Source organism: Diplotaxodon limnothrissa, linkage group LG1, assembly GCF_057381915.1.
Source record: "Diplotaxodon limnothrissa isolate DT_005_m linkage group LG1, D_limnothrissa_male_GT1.1, whole genome shotgun sequence".
Classification (NCBI taxonomy): domain Eukaryota; kingdom Metazoa; phylum Chordata; class Actinopteri; order Cichliformes; family Cichlidae; genus Diplotaxodon; species Diplotaxodon limnothrissa.
The window spans coordinates 41219712-41232948 of record NC_140596.1 but is presented as its reverse complement, the minus strand read 5'-3'; the positions used below and the strand labels follow the sequence as shown (position 1 = coordinate 41232948).

Here is a 13237-nt window from a genome sequence, read left to right as displayed (position 1 = left end):
CGCTAAGAGAGAGGTACTCACTGGAAGAAGCCATCGAGTTCTTCGATAGTGGGCCGGAATTGGATGATTCCACCCACCGTGAGGAAAACGGCAGTGGTGGCAGCTCCACTGCCTCCGAGCTGGGCAGCCTGGTGACTGAAGGGAGGCAGATGAGCGGACGCTCATCCACCCCTGGCCTTCACATGTCGGCGAGGACGCCGCTCCCAGTTGTTGGTGCGCTGCTCCTGGATCTGCCTGGCATCATCCAGGAGGCAGCTGGTGAGAAGGGACTTCCCGTCCCTCAGCCTGCTCCACCCCCATCGGATGATCTGGAGGGAAGGTATGGCTCCGTTGCCCAGATCCCATCTGGCCTCAGTTCCCGGCGGTGATGACCAACCTCTCTGAGGCAGCAGCAGAGCCAGCGAAGATTAGAGCGCGGTCTCTACCTAGAGCTTCACAGAGGGCTTCACAGACTGGAGTTTTCCGCCTGTTCCCCCTCTAGAGCCGAGCCTCGCTTCAGTTTTCGGCACCAAAATGACCAAGGTCGTTGGACAGCGACCGGCCCATCCCGCCAAACTTGACCAGCTGATAGCAAGGTTCACTGATCACGCACATCAATGCACTGTTCAGTCAGCTGCAGTGACTAACAACACTGCGTTTGTCATCTCCAGGAAGGTGGAGGAAGCAGAGCTGCCAGAGGAGCTGAAAGGCTTTCTCTGTAAAGCCGCTGACGCGATTCTGAATATGTGCGCCACTTCAGCAGTGTGTTCCTCTCGCATCGCTGCCTGGCAGACGATGGTTCAGAGGGCAACCTGGCTCCGCCTCTTCCCTCCAAGATTATACAATCTCACAGGGAAATAGTGCAAGCAATTCATAACATAAAATTTAGAAGCTTAGTGGAAGATAATACTTTATGTTAAGGGTTTAGTCTGCATACTGAACAACTCCACTTATATGGATTTATGTCTGGATGAGTAAATTAATCTTTTGCATGTTAGAAAATAAGGTCCAGGTTGCAAAAAATGGTAGATTTTTTTTTGATTGAATCAGAATTTTGGCCTTCAGATTTTTTTGTCCTTGGTTTTTTGTCCTCTCCCATCCAGGTCAGTGCAGAGTTTCATAGGATCACGACCCTGAACCTTGAACCAAAGTTCATGTCATCGTTGGACTTGTATTCATCCAAACTCCTGTCCTTGTTTCAAGCCAAGAAAGGTGCTGCTGGACAACGCCACAGGGCACAGTTAAACCTTCTGCTTCAGGTAAGGAAGATTGCATTTTCTAACCACAAAAACGTTCCAACACAGCATTGAAGAGGCCCTTCCACTAAAAACGGCTTTTCTTAGGTTTCTGTTCAATATTTTAGCTCCACAGGTGTTCTTACCTTGATGGTGGGTGTGAAAACAGGTCAACAACAGAAAAAAAATAGTTATGTTTAAGCTAGAAATGGTAAGTCATGTTTTAAATGTGCAAATTTTGCCTCAGTTGAGACTTCCTGTTTTACAGAGTGGAAATTCCATCGAGAAAAAACGAGAAGTCATCATCAGATGTCTCATTGACCATCTGGGAGAGGATCCAAGTGCCTTAATCAAAACCTTTGAGGTTGGTGCAATAAATCTGTTTTAGGAATATTAGTAGTTTATTTTAGCTTGTGAGATCATAGAAAAGTTTTAAGATACTGTTCTAAAGAAAAAAAAAACACTTCAAAGCATACAAAAGAATAGCATTTGCTCAAAGATTTTGGAGCACAGTGTCCACATATTATGAGTACCGGTGATGTCATACAAATGAAACTTTTCGTTTCAATGTTTGGAAATATGTGAGCTTAAAACAGTTGTTTCTCTTTTTAAAGGACGGTGCTGATGCTGTCTTTGTTGAAGAGGCTTTGGCTGAGGAGGTGATGAAGATTTACCTGCTGCAGAATCAAGACAGGTCAGCGAACCTACTGATGTGGGTATTGTTATTGAAGGCGTTACTGTTCTGGGCAAACTTGGGAATCTGAGCAAAGCCTGTTGCTATCTTTTGGGACTATGCTATGCTCTGGATCTGAAGTACCCCAAGAATTTCAAATGCACATTTGAAGCATTTCAAAAAGTGTTCATGGAGCTGGATCCAGGAAACCTTTCTGTCAAGGTTCAAAGACTGAAAAATGACCTCTGTTCATTGTAGACAAAATTTCACAGGGCTGTTCTTAAAGTGTTAGACTTGTTAAGTGACATGTAATGCTCATCAAAAGGTTCAGTTGCGACATTACATTGTGTTGACATTCCTGTTCATAAATAATGTTTGTACCATAAACTGTGTTTTTGTATTAACTTTCCAGATTCACATTAAGGTGAACACACAGAAGAGAGTATCTTCTGTGTTTTTTTTTTTTGTTTTTTTTTAGCGCAATCCTTTTTGAAACCTTTTTATTTAAATTATGGATGTTTTTTGGTCACTCTTTAGTTATAATCTTCCCAATTTTTTGGACTCAAAATAAGATGTTCAAAAACTATGTCACAGTGCAAATGTTTTTTGTTTTTTTTTCAGGATTTATATTTTTTTGGGATCTTAATTTTATTTTTGTCATTTAGATTAGATTAGATTAGATTAGATTAGATAGAACTTTATTAATCCCTCGGGTGGGTTCCTCTGGGAAATTAGATTTCCAAAAAAGCACAGCACCGACAGAAGTTACAGAGTTACAGAATATTATATATATATATATACACACACACACACACACACACACACACACACACACATATATAAATACAGAGACAATATAAATAAAATATACGAAGGGGATAAATAGAATAAATAGGAATAAAAATAAAAATACAAGTGAATTGCACATTTCAAGTATTGAGTCTATTGCACTGTTGACTATTTACAAAAGTATTGCACAAAAGGTATTGCACAGTGAGGTGAAGAGGCACTACAGCTTAGTTGTTCCCCCCTCCTTTGTCCTCCTGTTTCCCCTCCCTCTCCCCTCCAGAGAGGAGTTAAACAGTCTGATGGCGTGTGGGACAAAGGAGTTTTTAAGTCTGTTAGTTCTTGTCTTGGGGAGAAGCAACCTGTCACTGAACAGACTCTTCTGGTTGTTAATGGCCGTGTGCAGAGGATGCCCAGCATTGTCCATAATGTCCATCAGTTTCTTTAATGTCCTTTTCTCTGCCACTGTCACCAGAGTGTCCAGCTTCATGCCGACCACAGAGCTAGCCCTCCTGATCAGTTTCTCCAGCCTGGATGAGTCCCTCTTTGCTGTGCTGCTCCCCCAGCACACCACAGCATAGAAAAGTACTCCAGCAACCACCGACTGGTAAAACATCCTCAGGAGCTTCCTGCAGATGTTAGATGATTTGACCTTTTCTGAAAAGGTAAAGCACTGTGTTCACTTGAGCCACTTTTATTCTTTGTATGGCAGGTACATTTTTCTTGTTGTTAGCATCAATATGCCAGTTTTACAGAGTTTTATCAAGCATGCCAATTTGGATGCAATTTTATTATATAAGGCTGTTGTGACTGAAATTTTATCCAAGTTTTATCCACTGAATGTAGAACAGATTTCAGCTCACTGTGTTCAGAGAAGGAATCTGCTAAATGTGTGATTCACAAAAAAGCTGTTTAAAATAAATCATTGTGAACAATGTTGAACTGACGTGGTTCTTTTTTCCTGTGTGTGTGTGTGTGTGTGTGTGTGTGTGTGTGTGTGTGTGTGTGTGTGTGTGTGTGTGTGTGTGTGTGTGTGTGTGTGTGTGTGTTTTTGCTTAAGTTAACTTAAAAATATTAAGTCAATTGAACCATTATTTAAAAACAAATAATTGTAATGGTGTAGGTTAAATGTGCCAAGCATTTCAGCATTTCCTAATTAATATTTTATGTAGTTTGAACTTTTGGTTACTGTTGTTTTAACTTACATTTTCAATTGTATTTACTCAATTTTGTATGTTACTGTAACATCTTTAATTGTTCATAACAACTTATTCCATTTTAGTTGGATTTACTCAATTAATAAGGTGTATTTAAGAGATGTGATTGTTTTTGCATTTACTCATTATTTTTGAGTGTAAAAGTGTTGCACCAAAATATTTAAGTAATTATCAGTTTTAGTTCTTAGAGTGTTGGGGGTACTGAATGAACTAAGCTATGGCTGTTTACTTTTTTCTTTTTAAACAAAGAAACTAGGATAATTAGTTACTTTCAGATTACTTTTTTTAAAGTTATCAATAACGATCAATATTGAGCAGCACAGTGGTGCGGTGATTAGCATTGTTGCCTCACAAGCAAGAAGGTCCTGGGTTTGATTCAACCACCTAGCCAGGTCTTTTCTGTGTGGTGCTTGCATGCTATTTCGTAGGCAGGTGTGGGCTACTCTTTTGTTATGTCATTATCAATTAAGCAGAGAAAAACCCTGGAGTTGATTTGAGGTGTGGTGCTAGCATTTTGAAGATTTTATTGTCCACAGAAGACAACAGTGGTGGCTGATCGCAGAATAATTTCCAACCAAGTGAGCAGCTCTCTCCAGGAGGTAGACATATAGATATCCAAGTCTACCATAAAGAGAAGACCGCATGAAAGTAAATATAGAGGGTTCACTGCAAGGTGCAAGCCACTCATCAGCCTCAAGAACTTTCTTTCCACTTTCTTTGGTCAGATGAAACCAAGATCAACCTCTACGAGAATGATGGCAAGAGAAAAGTATGAAGAAGGTGTGGAACAGCTCATGAACTCTGAGGTGTTCAGAGACTGTCTGCTCAAATCCAGCTAAATGCAGTCAGATTGATTAGGCAGTGTTTCATAATACAGATGGACAATAAGCCACAACATACGGCCAAAGCAACCCAGGAGTTTATTGATGCAAACAACCTGATCTTAACCCAACTGAGCTGCATTTCACTTGCTGAAGATTAAACTTTGCACAGAAAGACCCACAAACAACCAGCAACTGAATGCTGCTGCAGCAAAGGCCTGTGACAGCATTAAAAAGGAGGAAACCAGCATCTGTGTTCATCCATGAGTTCAAGACTTCAGGTTGTCATTGCCACCAAAGGGGTTTTTCAAACAACTATTAGAAATGAACCTTTTATTTTCAGTTAGTTAATTTGTCCTGTTACTTTTGAGCCCCTGAAATGAAGGGGTTGTGTTCATGAAAATACTTTAGTTACTCACATGTATGCAATCTTTTTGTTCAACCCACTGAATAAAGCTGAAAGCCTGCACTTCAACTGCATGTGAGTTGTTTCACTTAAAATTCATTGTGGTAACGTACAGAACCAAAATGACAAAAAATTGTTCTCTGTCCAAATATTTATGGACCTAGCTGTTGATTAAATTTCATGTCAGAGCATGTTGTTCTGTTGGTTAGCAGCTGCCACAAAATGGCCAGTAACTAACCCCCACGGAGACTGTTGACTGTCAGAAAATGAAGAGGATTGCTTTACATTGAGCAAGTCTTGCTGTGCTCTGCTGGACTTAGTATAATCCACTATAATGCTTCCAGCACCCAGTGTCTGTGATGACGGAAACTGGCAAAGCTGTTTAGCTTGAAGTCGACAACTTCTTATGAATGCTAAATCCACAGAAAAAGTAACTGCACACTAAGATGCAGAGGATAATTAAGGGCCTCTCTAATGTGACTGAGCAGTACTCTCCACATGTACAGTCAAAATAGTATATTATGCAACAGCAGAATTAAAACCCTTTCTCCCCTCAGTCCCTGCGTACCAGTGGGTCACAGCATGAACTCTGCTCTTACTTGTCTCACAGACCAGACAAGGTCAATATTCATTACCAGCAACATAGTTGTTCTAATAGTTTGTCTCCAGGGTTTTATAAAAAAAACAAAAAATTCCCCCCAAATCCTACTGCCTGAAATAGAGACTAAATGGAGACTAACCATCAGCAAACTACCATATTATTTTAGACTGAAAGTAGAAAGTATATTTGTAATTGCTACATGTTAATGCCCATCCTAAGCCTGCTTACAATCCATGTCATGCCAGCAGAACTACTGAGAACAACAACTGCAAAAGGAAAAACAAACAAGTGAAACTAAATTTGGTGATGTCTTGTGTTTGCTGTGTGTGTGTTTTTTTTTATCTATACATGTAGCTTGTAACTGTAGCTCAGGAGGCGGGGCAGGTCATCTACTGATCAGAAGGTTGGTGGTTCGATCCCTGTCTTAGCTCCCCCTGGTCCGCATGCCAAATATCCTTGGGCAAGCTAGTTACCCCAAGTTGCTCTCCGATGCATCCGTCGGTGTGTGAATGGTAGTTAGCAAGTACTTAAAAGCACAGAAGACTGTGAATGTGGCATGTTGAGCACTTTGAGCACTCCGGGAGAGTAGAAGAGCTATATAAGAATCAGTCCGTTTACCATAACAAAACATTAATGAACGTTTTTCTTGAATGGTCACATTTCTTTATTTTGTTCAGTTTACATTTTTTCTTTGGTCTTTTCCTCATTTTCATGTCCCCTAGTATACAGTCTGGAAAGACCTAAAAGAACGAATCCATGTACCAAATCTAAAATGTCAAAAATAAATGTGACAGAAATTCACCCACTTGCTTAACCACTTTCCACTGGAGCTGATAGCTCTGCAAAGTGGCAGGACAGGACACGGCACAAGTCCATCTCAGGGAAAAATGTGACAGAAAATGATATTTGTAATTACATTTTCTCCAAGCATTTTCTTTTTAAATTAGTTAATTACTTTTCCATTTAGTTTGAACTATTTTTATTTTATTATTTTATTTTTCCATCATTTACTTCCTGAACTTTTTTAAAAATTGTTTCTCTATACAACTCTTTCTGCCTCTCTATGCAAATGATCAATCTGTTATTTCAAGAGTGGCGTGGGGTTGAATTTCTGCCTTTTGGATAAAATAGAGACTTATAGCTCCTAGAATAGGACACATGCACATCAGTTTTAAAGCCTTTGATTGTAAAAACCTTTCTGCGCTGCGTCTAAGCTTAGATAATCCTGTAATATGTCTAACACGTCACTTATTACCAAACTGAACATAAATGAACCAAATGGAAATTGTTCTGTAGAAAGAAATGTTCCCCATCAGTGTTGTGTGGACCAGTATAACTGCTGCATGGGACAAAACTGAGTTCATTTATATTCTTCATATTCACAGCGATCTTATTCCTACTCTGTAACGTCATGTTTGTGCTGGTTGACCTGTGAGGACAACAGCTGCCTTCAAACTTGGTTTAAAGACCTTTATTAGAAATAATTGGAAAATTAAAACAATTGCAGATGAATTAAAAGGCTTGAGCATTATGTGACACGCAAACCTGTCAGTGGCACATTGAAGTGTCACAGTATGGAGATGATTTTCAGCAGTAGGACGTGTGCAATCAAGTTGTAAAAATCTCTCACAAAAGATCAGCAGAAACAGGATGCACCTGAGTGTCGTGACAGAGGCTGCACATCTTTCTATTATTTTTATTTTTTAGAACAAATTTCAAGCAAACCTTTCTCACGTTGTCATTGCACGGTAGAATTTTGAGGTAAAAAAATTTATTGAATCCATTTTGAAATGAGGCTGCAACACGACTAAAATTTGGAACAAGTGAAGCACTGTGGAAACTTTTGGGATGCGCTGTATCTATCGTGGCTTCCATCACAAGCTGGTGAAAAGAGCCTCCTCTCCAAGAAAGCCTTTGCATGCCCTCAGCTAACACAAACTACACACTGGTTCCATTTTTCAAAGCATGTGTCAATTTGCCAGGTCACAGCAACCCCTGAAACCTTAGCGACCTATCCTGTCCTGCACTCGTACGACGCTGCTCTCTTTCTCTCCCTTCACGTGAGAGCCCTCCATCTGTTTTGTCTATAATGTGTTACTCGTGCATTTGCCCTAAGGACAGAATTCATGATGCTTTGTAATGGCCAGCCTCATCGCCCTCCCTCCTGTCCACTCTAAAGTGCCCACTAGGCAGAACCACTTAAAAATGTTTCATGTTGCTTTTCTTCCTGCTTGCTCGGCCTTTGTTGCACGATGAATAGGACGCTGAGAGCCGATGGGCTGCTGGCCTTAATGGTCTCTCCTTTTTACCTCCACCTTATGAGCTATTTGAATTGCATGGCTGATGTTTTGCCGTTGCCTCATCCTGAGAGAACAGAGCTCAAACTCTTAGACAAATTCTCTCCATAATTCATAGCGTCCCCCTACACCCACACACAAACCTTTTAGCAATCAACCAGTTATTCTAATACCATATATAACACTACTTGCTATTACATTTTCCTGCATCTTTTTTCTAATAACCAGCATAAGAAGCTCAGGCCACAAGAGCTGGAAGTCCAATATGACATGTCCTTGAGGAACAACAGCTAGCGTTCTCCCATTTATCAGCACTGATTACATGTATTGATCTGACAGAATATGTAGGATTCCCTAGAGAAAGGGGTCAGCAAACTGGAAAATCAGCTGCTGCAGCACAGTATCATGGTCTGTCCACAGTAAGATGGAGAGATCACATCAGATGCCAACCACCAGCAGCTCTTAGGTGAAAGTCAGCATTTAACAGCCTCCTGCTGCCAAATTTATTACCTAGTAAATACACAACAGTAATTCAGGGACATGGCAGCATCCCACCAATAATCTCGCTGATTTATCTGGTCATACTAATAATGTTAGTATACAAAATAAAGTAACAGGAAACTGGCTTTTTGCTGGCATGAAAGAAACGGACAACACTGCCTAGCTTTTGAATTTGACATTTGTGCATAAACTCGAACTTTCTTCCTGCCCAAACCGTTTATCTTTTTCAAACATTGCTTGACGTGCTAGATGATGTAAATGTATTTTCTCCCTTTCTCAAAATGAGCATGAATATAAAAAGCATTTTGTGCCAAAATAGGAATGGAAATGGAAAGTCTGGTTTAATGTGCTAGTAGACTGACAAACAGTACTTTCAACACGATGCACACACATCATTGAATTTTAGGGGCAAGAAAAAAAAAATCTTCCACTTGTCCAGAGGAACAGCACTCTGCTTCCTCTGATTTTCCTGCTGTATACTCTGTACCAACTCAGGTATTTAATGGCTGTGATTGTGATTGCAAGGCACAGCGGACTATTTGGTTTGTATGCATGGGAGGGTATCTGGCCTACAGGAACTATTTTCTACTGGCGACACACTTCGGTACCCTCAACAGCCTGTTATTCTTTAAACACTGGAATTATGTTTACCATTTATGGACTAAATCACAAGTGCAGCAGTGCTGAGGGACTATTAAGATGCGGCCTATGGAGTAGTCAAAGTGTTGTTTGGTATGAGCTGAAGAACAGATTCTCAATCAGTGACTCCTATTAATACAGCCGAAGCAGTCATCTTTCTGTTGTTGTGTTCTTTTGTAATCTCCTGGATGAGTTGTCTATCACAGAGTAGTCATGGTAGACCAGCAACTCCTGGCAAGGTTCCCACTGCTCCAAGATTTCTAAATTTCTGGATGATGGCTCTCATCATAGTCAGTGACTTTCTTTCTTAGTCGATTCTTCAGATTGTAGCACGAGATGCTTTTAGCAACCTTTTAGCCGACTTCACTTTGTCAGACAGGTTTCAAGTGATTTCTTGATTCAGCTGGTGTGGCAATAATCGGGTGTGGGTGTTACTGGTGAAAGTGAGCTCAGCGTTCCAAAACTTACTTCCAATACATTTACACATAAGATCAGGTAGGTTTGGATAGCTTTTTTTTCCCTTAATAAATTAAAACACAATTCAGAATCTGCACTTTATTTTTTACTTGGGTTATCTTTGTTTAGTAATAACATTTCTTTGATGTTGTGAAACATTTAGGTATGACAAATATAAAAAAAATGCCAAAAGAGATAAGGAAGGGGGAAATACTTGTTCATAGTACAGTAAATACCACTGTAATGCTTTGGCTCTACTTAAAACAGGCTTGGCTTTGAACCATCTCTTCCAAAGTATTTATACTCAGACAGAAAAGCAGAATAGTGATCCAGTTGTTGCACATGGTTTTGCTATGATTTGAGAAAAGCTATAAAATAATGAACCCACAACAGCCTTCAAACTAAAGTGCATCACATTATTTGAAATTTAGAATAATCTTTGATCTAAACAGAAAAAATTAGATGTTTTGTAAAAGCACATCAGAGTTCATATTATATGATGACTGCGATAGATAGATAGATAGATAGATAGATAGATAGATAGATAGATAGATAGATAGATAATATGAAAATATCTATATCTACACAAGGTTCGTGCTCGAAGAGGATTGGGATGAAGTTTACACTTTTTCTATTCCCACCCCCTTTTTTCACATTCTATTATTTACAAGTCAATATTCAGAATTTGGAAACTGAAATCAGAGGAAATCCGTATGTACTGTTACTACATAGCTGCAAGTTTTAGTTAATGTGGAAAAATGTGTTACATCTGCCAAGTTAAAATATATCATCATACAATGTAAAGCGCCTTCTGATTTGGCACTGAAACTGAATTCGAGTGAAGTGAATAGATTTCTGCTTGATGAGCAACAAACAGGAATTATTTTCTTTTTGTTTGAGGGAGGGGGAACTTGATAAATGAATTTTGTCAAGCTTTGCACTGGAAAAATGTATTCCATGAAAAGAAAAACAAGACCTCTGTGCTTTTTTTCATTTGTGTGTTTTATTTGAATCTAACAGAAATCATGAGATTTTTTTTTATCATTGTTTATTTAATGTGCACTTTTTCTCTTGGCAATGTGAATTGACAGGTGTTTGATATAATAAGAACCTGTTCTCTCTTTGCTCATATATTTTTTCTTATATTCATTTTTTTTCTCTTAACTTTTTGTTATTTCTTTTTAAATTCAGCGTTGCGTGAATTGATCACTTAAATCGCAAATTTCAGAACATTATCTAGCCCGAAGACAACTGGGACTATATCTGCACATCACACTGCTCTCTCCTTTCTGTCAAACACTGATGCAACTCACAAGCCTGACAAGCTCCTGACACTGAGGTCTATTCCTAAGTGAGACTGCAGCCACCTGACATCGCTCTCGTTTACTTTGTTTTTCTCAGATAAATGCATTTTGGATTTCTTACAACCTTATCATCTTGCCAAAGCAGTGCTAGTGGTGCAGCCCTGACCTGCACATTCTGTTCTGAGGACTTATGGTCTTGAACTGTCGATGCCACCCACACAGCCTCATCTTAAAAAGTAAAACTCATTTAATTAAAGTAAGAGCCCGGGAGTCGTCAAAAGCTGCATTACTATTATTGCAAGGGCATGTTTGTGACAAATGCCAACCGTGACATATTGCATAGCACTACAGCTGCGCAATAAATGTTAACAACTTGAAAGGAGAACACAAAACAGAAATTGAAAAGCGTCTCTCTTAAGAACTTGCATGTTCTTTGTGAGGCTCTAAATTTATATCTCTCTCTCTCTACTGACTTTGAACTTTACATCGTCACCGAATGCAAATATTCTATTTCTTTCAACCAGTGGATGTAACGTTCAAAGACACGCAACCTCCGCACACACAAAGCCTCGTGGAACACCTCCAGGTTTATGTGTCTTGCTCAAGATCGCCATCTAGCGCTGCAAGCTCGTTAAACTTTGCGTGCTTTCACTCCTCAGGCGGATTCGGTGGATGTACAACAACAGCAATAATCATTCTGTTGCCCAATTAATGAAACACGGACTGCTGAGGACCGTCTCAGTGCACAGTCACACCCTTTTAACACCAACAGGAGCTGACTGCAATGGTTCAGTAATTGATCAATCAGCTGCTTAATTTGTGAACTACATCCACGTGTAAAAGAGTCGACTGTGTTTCTGTTAGGCGATGTGAAGTTTAGCCGTGGCGCTTGTAAACTGAACAGAAAAGTGGGGAGATTAACAAAGAGCCGACTTGCGGTAAACAGGGCCAAACCGTACAGGGACGGGACAGCAGGACCGCTCAAAAATGAGTTATGAAACTAACTTTTGGGGGAAGCCAGCCTCATATTATCGCCAGAAAGACAACAGTTATTAAATCATGAAATCGCAAGAAATAGCAAGAGCTTATTGTGCTTATATGGTTCAAAATTTGGTTCAAAAGTGCTCATGTAGCACATATATACATACATACAGACACACACACACACACACACACACACACATATATATATATATATATATATATATATATATATATATATATATATATATATATATATATATATATATATATGGAGAGAGATAGAGAGAGAGAGAGAGAGAGAGAGAGAGAGAGAGAGAGAGAGAGAGATTATTGATATTAGGAAATATCATTACAAACTGCTTCCTGCTGAATAGTGATTTTTCGATATCCCCCTTAAACGAATAGCTGTGCGTGTAGAAAAAAATGATAAAATCATTTTTAGTGCTTACCTTTAGCGGGGATGCGTCATTTTAAAACAGACTTTTTCAAACGATGCCGGTCCATGAACTCGAGTTAAGTCCTCAGCATCTGTGTCGGAGCACTTCTCAACTTGAGCGCAGAATCTGTGCTGGTGCTCTGCTGCAGCTCCTCTTCACAGCACAGCCAAAGAGCAGCAGCGGCAGCGAGAGGAATGCCCCACTTCGCCTGCTACTTTGCATTGCTTAACAACAACTTCCTCCGCTGTTTAACAACACACATTGGATCAACTTCAAATATTCCTTTTGAGCTGCAACAGCCTCCTGCATCTTCCTGCACTCCAGGAAGAAACCTGTCAAAAGTATTATAACGTCTATAGTTATCTAAATATTTACTATTAGCTGATAATAACAAGTGCTTCTAGCAAAAGTAGCAATAAAACAGCATGAAAACACCTCGTTACAAATAGAAGTTTAAGGTATTTCCCTTCTTTGTTGTGATCAGTGTCAGGGTCATTACTCCAAAAAGTAAAGAAAAGTAAAGTAAAAAATATACCTGACCTCTACCCACTTTGCTTCCAGCAATGCCTCAGGTCAAACCACGTTTTGGTGGCCCAGGGTCTGGTGGAAAGCCAATGCCTGGCCTATTACTGGTACACAGTAGTCTCTGCCAGACCACTTGAGAGTGTCCCACTTTTATTACCCAGTAATCCCAGAAAACACATGCTGACTGCCTACACCTTGAACACACATGGTCTGGTGCTTCTGTTGCCCCCCAGCGTCTGCAGCCACTCTGACCTGTGGAGACATTGCAGAAGACAAGGGATGAAGTGATTAGCAGTGATTCCCCCCCTGCCCCCCCCCCCCCTTTCTTAAATAGACAACCATCATATCTCACAGTACAATAATATTGAACGGGTTG

At 39.9% G+C, this 13237-nt stretch overlaps 1 pseudogene; it reads left to right on the top strand.

The window, feature by feature from the left end:
* The first annotated feature begins 1001 nt into the window (after positions 1 to 1001).
* Positions 1002 to 2150, top strand: LOC146640227 (uncharacterized; annotated as a pseudogene).
* Positions 2151 to 13237: the final 11087 nt, after the last annotated feature.